The following is a 7,169-nucleotide window of genomic DNA, read 5'->3' on the forward strand; positions in this document are numbered from 1 at the left end:
TAAATTATATTCTTTGGTCCTCTAAATTATCTACTATTGCTGGACAAGTCTAAGAGCTTTATTGTAACACCCCAAACCCGGCCCAGACATTATGGCCAAGTCTGGTGTGTCACATTGAAGTGTTTTTGGAAAACCATGTTTTCATTGAAAACCTTTCTTGAAGTTTAGAAACTTTTACACCGTTTAAACTTGTAAACCTTTGTAGTGGCAGAAACATGTTATTTTAAAAACAGTTAAGTATTGAAAAATCAAACCTTCTTTGTTATGGCTTAAAGTGAATGGATACTACGCACCAGGTAGGATTCAAGAAAAGAGGAGGTGAGTCAATTAGACTGCTTAAGTACCTAGCTCTTCCATGATCCAATCCTAGACATGCACACATCTATTGCCACACTTTAAGCTTATTACTTGTCCACGAACAACAAATTAAGTTTAATTCTATTTAAAATATTTATTTTCTTTGAAAACATTTACATCGCGGAAGCTTTGCTCAGTTATCATGATATTTTGAAAATAAGTAACTTTTATAAAACGCGCCCTAGGGTTATCCAATTTTAAGGAATCAATTTAAGTGATGTGAATCTCAAATTGAAAATGATTTAAGTAATTTAAAAACCCAAAATAAAAATAATAGAGCGGCCTTATTACAACTTTAACCAAAATAGAAATAATCAAAAATAAATGTGAAATTTAAAAGGAAGCTAATTGAAACTTATTTAAAAACCAAAAATTTAATCTTCGTGGCCACTTTGAATCCCGCCCAGCTCCAAGTCCACCAACTAGGGCTCACCTGCAAGGATGGAAGAGAAAGGGGGTGAGTTTGGAAAACTTAGTGTGCATGGAAAACCCATCCAAAGCCCAAGTCAGCACAAGCCCATTAGGCCTAAGCCCTATTCAGATAATAGCGGGTACTGGGCCGAAGCCCTTTTTAGATAGAATACAGTAAACTGGGCCTTAGCCCTTTTTAGATAACAATATGGCCCATAGGCCCATTCCAGAGCAGAACAGACATATTCGTGTATGCAAGCCCAAACCAGCCTATAACCAACCGCTACACTCCACCCGTACCAGCCCTACACTCCATGTGGGGAATAGCTCAACCTACCCAGCCCTACACTCCACAGTTGCAGCATTGCTGCTCAGATATCAGTAAGTTGAGGCAAAGCCTCCAGTACGGGGACAAGCCACTTTCAGTACTTCCTCCATCAATAACCCAGCCCCTTGCATCAGATGATAATAACATGGCATGCAGTTTATAGTAACAGTCAAGCATGCATTCAGGTTAACCTTAACCCTAGAGGTATATCAGTAATTTTACTCCTAGGGGTAAATCTGTAAATTTTCCACCTATAAAGGTATTTTAGTAATTTTATCAGTTTTAAGGGTTCTCATGAATGTTACGGTCCTTACTAGCCCATTTGTCATCTCAATAATTTATTTATCTCAATTTCACAATTGTAGCCATTGGGCCCTAAAACCCCTAATGGGCCCTATAGTGTCCACTAGCAATTTAAGCCCATTTAATTCAAGTTTTATGACCAGTTTACCGGTTTAAGCAGGTTTGATTCTACAGTCTAACAGAACATACTTATTGCCTATTTTCTTTTTTATTTCTTTACTCGTATGGGTCCGTAAGCCCATTGGGCCTAATTTTAGCCTATCGGGGCCCAATTACTGAAGTGCACGAAATTTCACACACGACTAACTTACCACTTTTGTATTTTAGATCTAATGATTTCTAAACGTCTTGTGAGCACTTGCACACTCACAAGCCCACGAAATGCCGGAATTTCGGCATTTCGGCTTTTGCCGAATTGAACTATGAAAGGGTGTTCGATACACACCTATTTTGCGACGACTGCTACTGAGATCCCTTACGATGTCCTACAATTAATTACCACAATTCTTAGATTGCAATTCACAACAACCAATCCTAATAGTCACCTACCCATATTCGAACCATGCCCCTAAAGCCTTTAAAATCTTACCTTTTTGTCGAAAATCGATGACTAGGTCCAAGTCTAGTTGCTCCAAAGATCCAAGCCTTCGATCAAACCTCTAGAAGACACTAATCACCAAAAGAAATCATCGGTTAGAGACCCTTAAAGCCCTGTGCCCAAATCGACAACCTCCCTAGATTTTAGGGACTTCGGCTTTTCTAAATTGTAAAATAAGACTAGATCTGAGGTGACGAGCACTTACCACTTACTCCTCTTTGATTTCTACGTAGATCTGATGCAGATCTATCCTCTAAACGATAGTAGAACTCGAATCCAGGAGATCTGAAGTTTCAGCTATAAGTCCCTAAATCTATGGTGTTTCGGCTTTTTAAATGACGAAGAAGATGATAATTTGAGGCTATAACTTTGATGTAATGTTGCCGACAGATACTAAGGGTTTAGAGAAGATGAAATTTGATCAAAAAGAATAAAAATAACTGAAGGATTTTGGCTTGGAGAAATCGGCACAAGAAGTAAGTTTTCGGGATTTCAGCTTTTATGGCAATCGGCTATGGAGGTTTTGTGGAGGATGGGATCGACAGAGGAGGTGAGTAAGGTGATCAGAAGGTTTCGGCTAGAAGAAAAAGAAAAAAGGAAGAAAGAAAATGGAGGAAAAAGAGAGGAAGAAGAAATCAGTACCAAGGAGAAGGAATTTACGTTTTCGGCTTTTGTGAGAACTCAGAAAGGCTGAATGACAGTGAAAGCTTTCAGGTGGCTAACCCTAATTCTCCAAGACAGAAAAAGAAAAGAACCTAACCCTAATATCAACTAAAACAATCGGCCCAACCTCCCTAAGGCCCTTGCCGAAATTCACTTAAGTGATCACATGCCCGGCACATGCCTAAAAAAAATAACAATATGCCTACCTTGCAACTTGAAACCTGGACCTTTAATTCCTTCCCAGATGCCTTTTTTTTAGGAACTTAGTAGCCCCACCTTGCCACTTTACCAGGGCCTTATTTGTGTCCTATTTTACTACCTCAACTTTAAAAGCCCATAACGCCAGAACCCTCTCTCCCAAAATTAAAATTCAAGAATTGCCTCGAATTAAATTTACTCTTGGGCCTTTTTTTTCCACACCATAAACCCTTCGTAATTTATTTAATTACTAAACTAAACATACGAAATAATAATAACATCTAAATTATTCGGACCATTTTCCACTCGAACCCAGACTCAAGGCCCAATACTTCCAGGCCCAAAAATCGGGGCGTTACATTTATGTTGATTACAAAACCACCCAAATAGAGGACCAAGTCAAACCAAAATTCGGCTGCATGTGAATGTTCATAAATCAAATTTTGGTTTAATTACACAAGGTCCTTGAAGAGTTGAAGAAATCAGAGATTTTCCCAGAGATTTGCAATTGACCGAGTTTTGATCCTGATGATGTTGTTGCACTTAAATCAAGCATAAATCAACCACACTCCCACAAATCATGGCTGGCCACTCTTGGATGAAATTTCAAATGATGGTCACTCCTATTTTTAGCAAACTAGCTCCCTTGCCTCACCTATAAGTAAGACCCCATTTCTCACTTATCCATCATCCCTCACTCATTCATCATTCTCTCCTCTCTCAACTCTCTTAGCTTTCTTTCCCCCTCACGCCTATCATCCTCTTTCCATAAGGATTTTTAGCAAATTAGCCTCTTAAAGAGCCCTTGGTTGGTCACCTTGGAGAGCCATCAACAAAGTAGCAAAGCGAAGGAACGAAGGAGCCCTCGTTAGTCAGAGTCTTGGGTGACAGCCACTTTGATTTGGGTTTAATCTTTCTTTTATTTAACTTAATTCAAGAATGTTTGCTATGTGTTTACTGTTCTTGTTTACAACAATGATAGCTTAATTTTATTTAAGTTAGGATGATTGCTTTGATTAAATAATAATTATTTGATTCATGCTTATAATATTTGTGCCTCAATCGATCATGTTTTCAATTAAAATCAAGTTTGTATTTCATTCATACGTGATTGAAATGCACCTGAATTAGCTGAGTGATCCTAACCACGATAATGGACACATAATTGAAATGTGCATGCTTAATTTAGACCCTAACTCGATTAAATTACAGGTTACATAATAACCCTAACCAGGCTCTGTTATTTACATAGTTTTTAGATTTGTATGATTAAACTGTTTCAAACCTAACACGTCCCTTTTACCTCACATGAATACTAAGAAACCCTTAGTAAATAAGGATCAGTAAAATGCGTATTTACTAAGTAAAGGATTTTGAAAGGCCCTAATGTGGTTTCCAAACTCATGAAAGATCAAGTTGCCATAGAATGTTTTTCCGAATATTGATAAGCATGTTGATAATAATTTGAGTTCAATTAAAGTAATTTTCCTAGCTTATTTATGTTATAATTGTTGCTTATTGTGTTATTTTTGCTAAAATCTATTTCATTCATATAGTTTGCATACTTAGGATAAATTGCATTAGGGATCATTGCATTTAGTTTCATATACTTAATTTTTCATCACTTCTCAATTATATTGTTTTTATTTATCAAATTGTTAATATTATTTTATAAATGAAGTGACTTAGCACAAATACAATCCCTGTGGAGACGATAACTTGATACTTACTTATTACTTGATAACGACTGTGTACACTTGCACAAACCCGAGCGTTACACCCATTAGGGCACTAAATTAAAGAACACGCTCTTGAGCCACATATTGTATAATAGGATTTCCAGACCATGCTAAATCCTTTATATAACGTATGCTCAAAAGGGCTCAATTACGATTACCAGTCTAGGCTAAACCTTAATCATAACATATACTCGAGACATATTGTATCAAGATTACCCGTTTAGGCTAAACTCTTTCTATAATGAGGTTAATAGGATTACTCGTCGAACTAAATCCCGTCCGCAACAAATGCAGGACCTCATCCATTTCAAGAAAGCACATATATTCATCGGAATTCAATATTCAATTGGGACTTAACCCTTTTTCACCATTTCAAGCATGTATTAAATTTTCCATTATAGCATTCAAGTAATACATTTCAATATAAGTAACATTATATACAAACACAACATTCAATTAACATAATTACATGCTCGATTAAGTTACACGATCTTACATTGACACTTGTTTGCGTATAAAATCTAGTAATTCAAAACCTTTTCTTTTTCTCGATCTAACCTCGAATGTGAGTTTTCCAGATCCAATTAATCCATGAAAGATTTTTATCACTCTCCTAAGGTTTCCATGTATTTTAGGTTGAAGAAGATGAGAAAATAAGATGATATTTTCTTTTCATATTTTAATTAATTAAATATTTTTCAAATTCCAAGTTAGTCCTTGCCATTTTTCTAAATTTCCATGGATGAGTCACCTCTAGTTTTGAATTCCATAGTTATTTAATCCTTATAGCTACTAGAATTCAACTTTCGCATTTTATGCGATTTAGTCCTTCTCGTAATTAAACACTTAATCGATAAAATTTTCGTATCAAAATTTTCACACGACATGTCTATCATAATACGGACCATATAATAAAATAAAAATGAACTTTACTTTTGGATAGGATTTGTGGTCCTAAAACCACTGTTCCGATTTCACTGAAAAATGAGTTGTTACAACTCTTACCCCTTTAGGGATTTTCGTCCTCGAAAATCTTACCAGTAAAAAGATTTGGATATTGATTCCTTATAGTATCCTTCGGCTCCCAGGTAGCCTCCTCTATACCATGTCATTGCTAAAGAACTTTTACTAACGCTACCTTCTTTTTTCTTCACTCTTTTGTTTCCCGAGCTAAGATTTTGATCGGTTCTTCACTATATGCCATATCAGGTTGAGTCTCTACCTCTGTAGGAGAAATAACATGTGAAAGATCAGATCAGTACTGTTGTAGCATAGACACATGAAAACCATTATGAATTCGATCAAGCTCTGGTGGTAAAGCTAACCGATATGCAACCGGTCCGATTTTTTCTATAATCTCATATGGTCCAATGAACCGTCGACTCAGTTTTCCTTTGTGACCAAAGTGGAGAACTTTCTTCCAGGGCTATACTTCCAAGGATACCTTATCGCTGACTTGAAATTCTATTTTTGTTCGTTTAAGTTCAACATAGGACTTTTGATGATCAAAGGCTGCTTTAAAACTGTCCTGTATAACTTTCACTTTTTCCTTGATTTCACAGACTAAGTCAAATCCATGTAAATTTTTCTCACTGATTTCTATCCAATACAATGGAGTTCTACATTTGTGACCATATAAAGCTTCATACCGTGCCATTTTGATACTAGTCTGGTAACTGTTGTTGTAAGCAAATTCAACTAAAGGTAAATACTTTTCCCAGTTACGTTCAAACTCAAGTATACAACACAGAAGCATATCTTCCAAAATATGTATTACTCATTCAGATTGACCATCTTTCTAGGGATGAAATGCAGTACTAAAGTGTAACTGAGTACCCAGAGCTTCTTGCAATTTGCTCTAGAATCAAGATGAAAACCGAAGGTCTCTATTTGAAATAATGGAGATAGGGACTCCATGCAATTTGACAATCTCAAAAACATATAATTCTGCCAATTTGTCCAATGAATAATCCATACGTACCGAAATAAAGTGTGCAGACTTAGTCAATCGATCCACAATCACCCAAATGACATCTTTCTTCTTTAGAGATAGAGGTAATCCCGATACAAAGTCCATGGTAATTGATCGCGTGATTTGTAACAAGTAATAAATATTTATAATAAAGATCAAACCTAGACTAACTATTATCGCGATGTAGGTGTACCTATCGAACAGTAGTATAGTTTTAGCAAGACTAGATTGTCGAACCCAAAGGAACTAAAAGAACTAATAATGTCTGTCTTTTTATTATCTAGCCTAAGAATAATGGGGTTTTGTTTTAATTAACTAATTATCTAAACTAAAAACGTACAGAGAAAAGAATTGGGGAATTGCTTTTGGGAAAATCGATTGACTTGAGACAATACCTAAGGAAAAGTCCACCTAGACTTTACTTGTTATTCTGGCTCCAAATCGGACGATTTATTCATTCAACTTGTTCCGTAGAGATCCCTAAGTTATGTTATTATCCCTATTCAAGACTAATAACGTCTAATCCCTAGATTGAATAACCGAGAATTTTCTCTAATTAACACTCTAGGGTTGCATTAACTCGATCTATGGATCCCCTTA

Source organism: Gossypium hirsutum, chromosome A13, assembly GCF_007990345.1.
Source record: "Gossypium hirsutum isolate 1008001.06 chromosome A13, Gossypium_hirsutum_v2.1, whole genome shotgun sequence".
Lineage (NCBI taxonomy): Eukaryota > Viridiplantae > Streptophyta > Magnoliopsida > Malvales > Malvaceae > Gossypium > Gossypium hirsutum.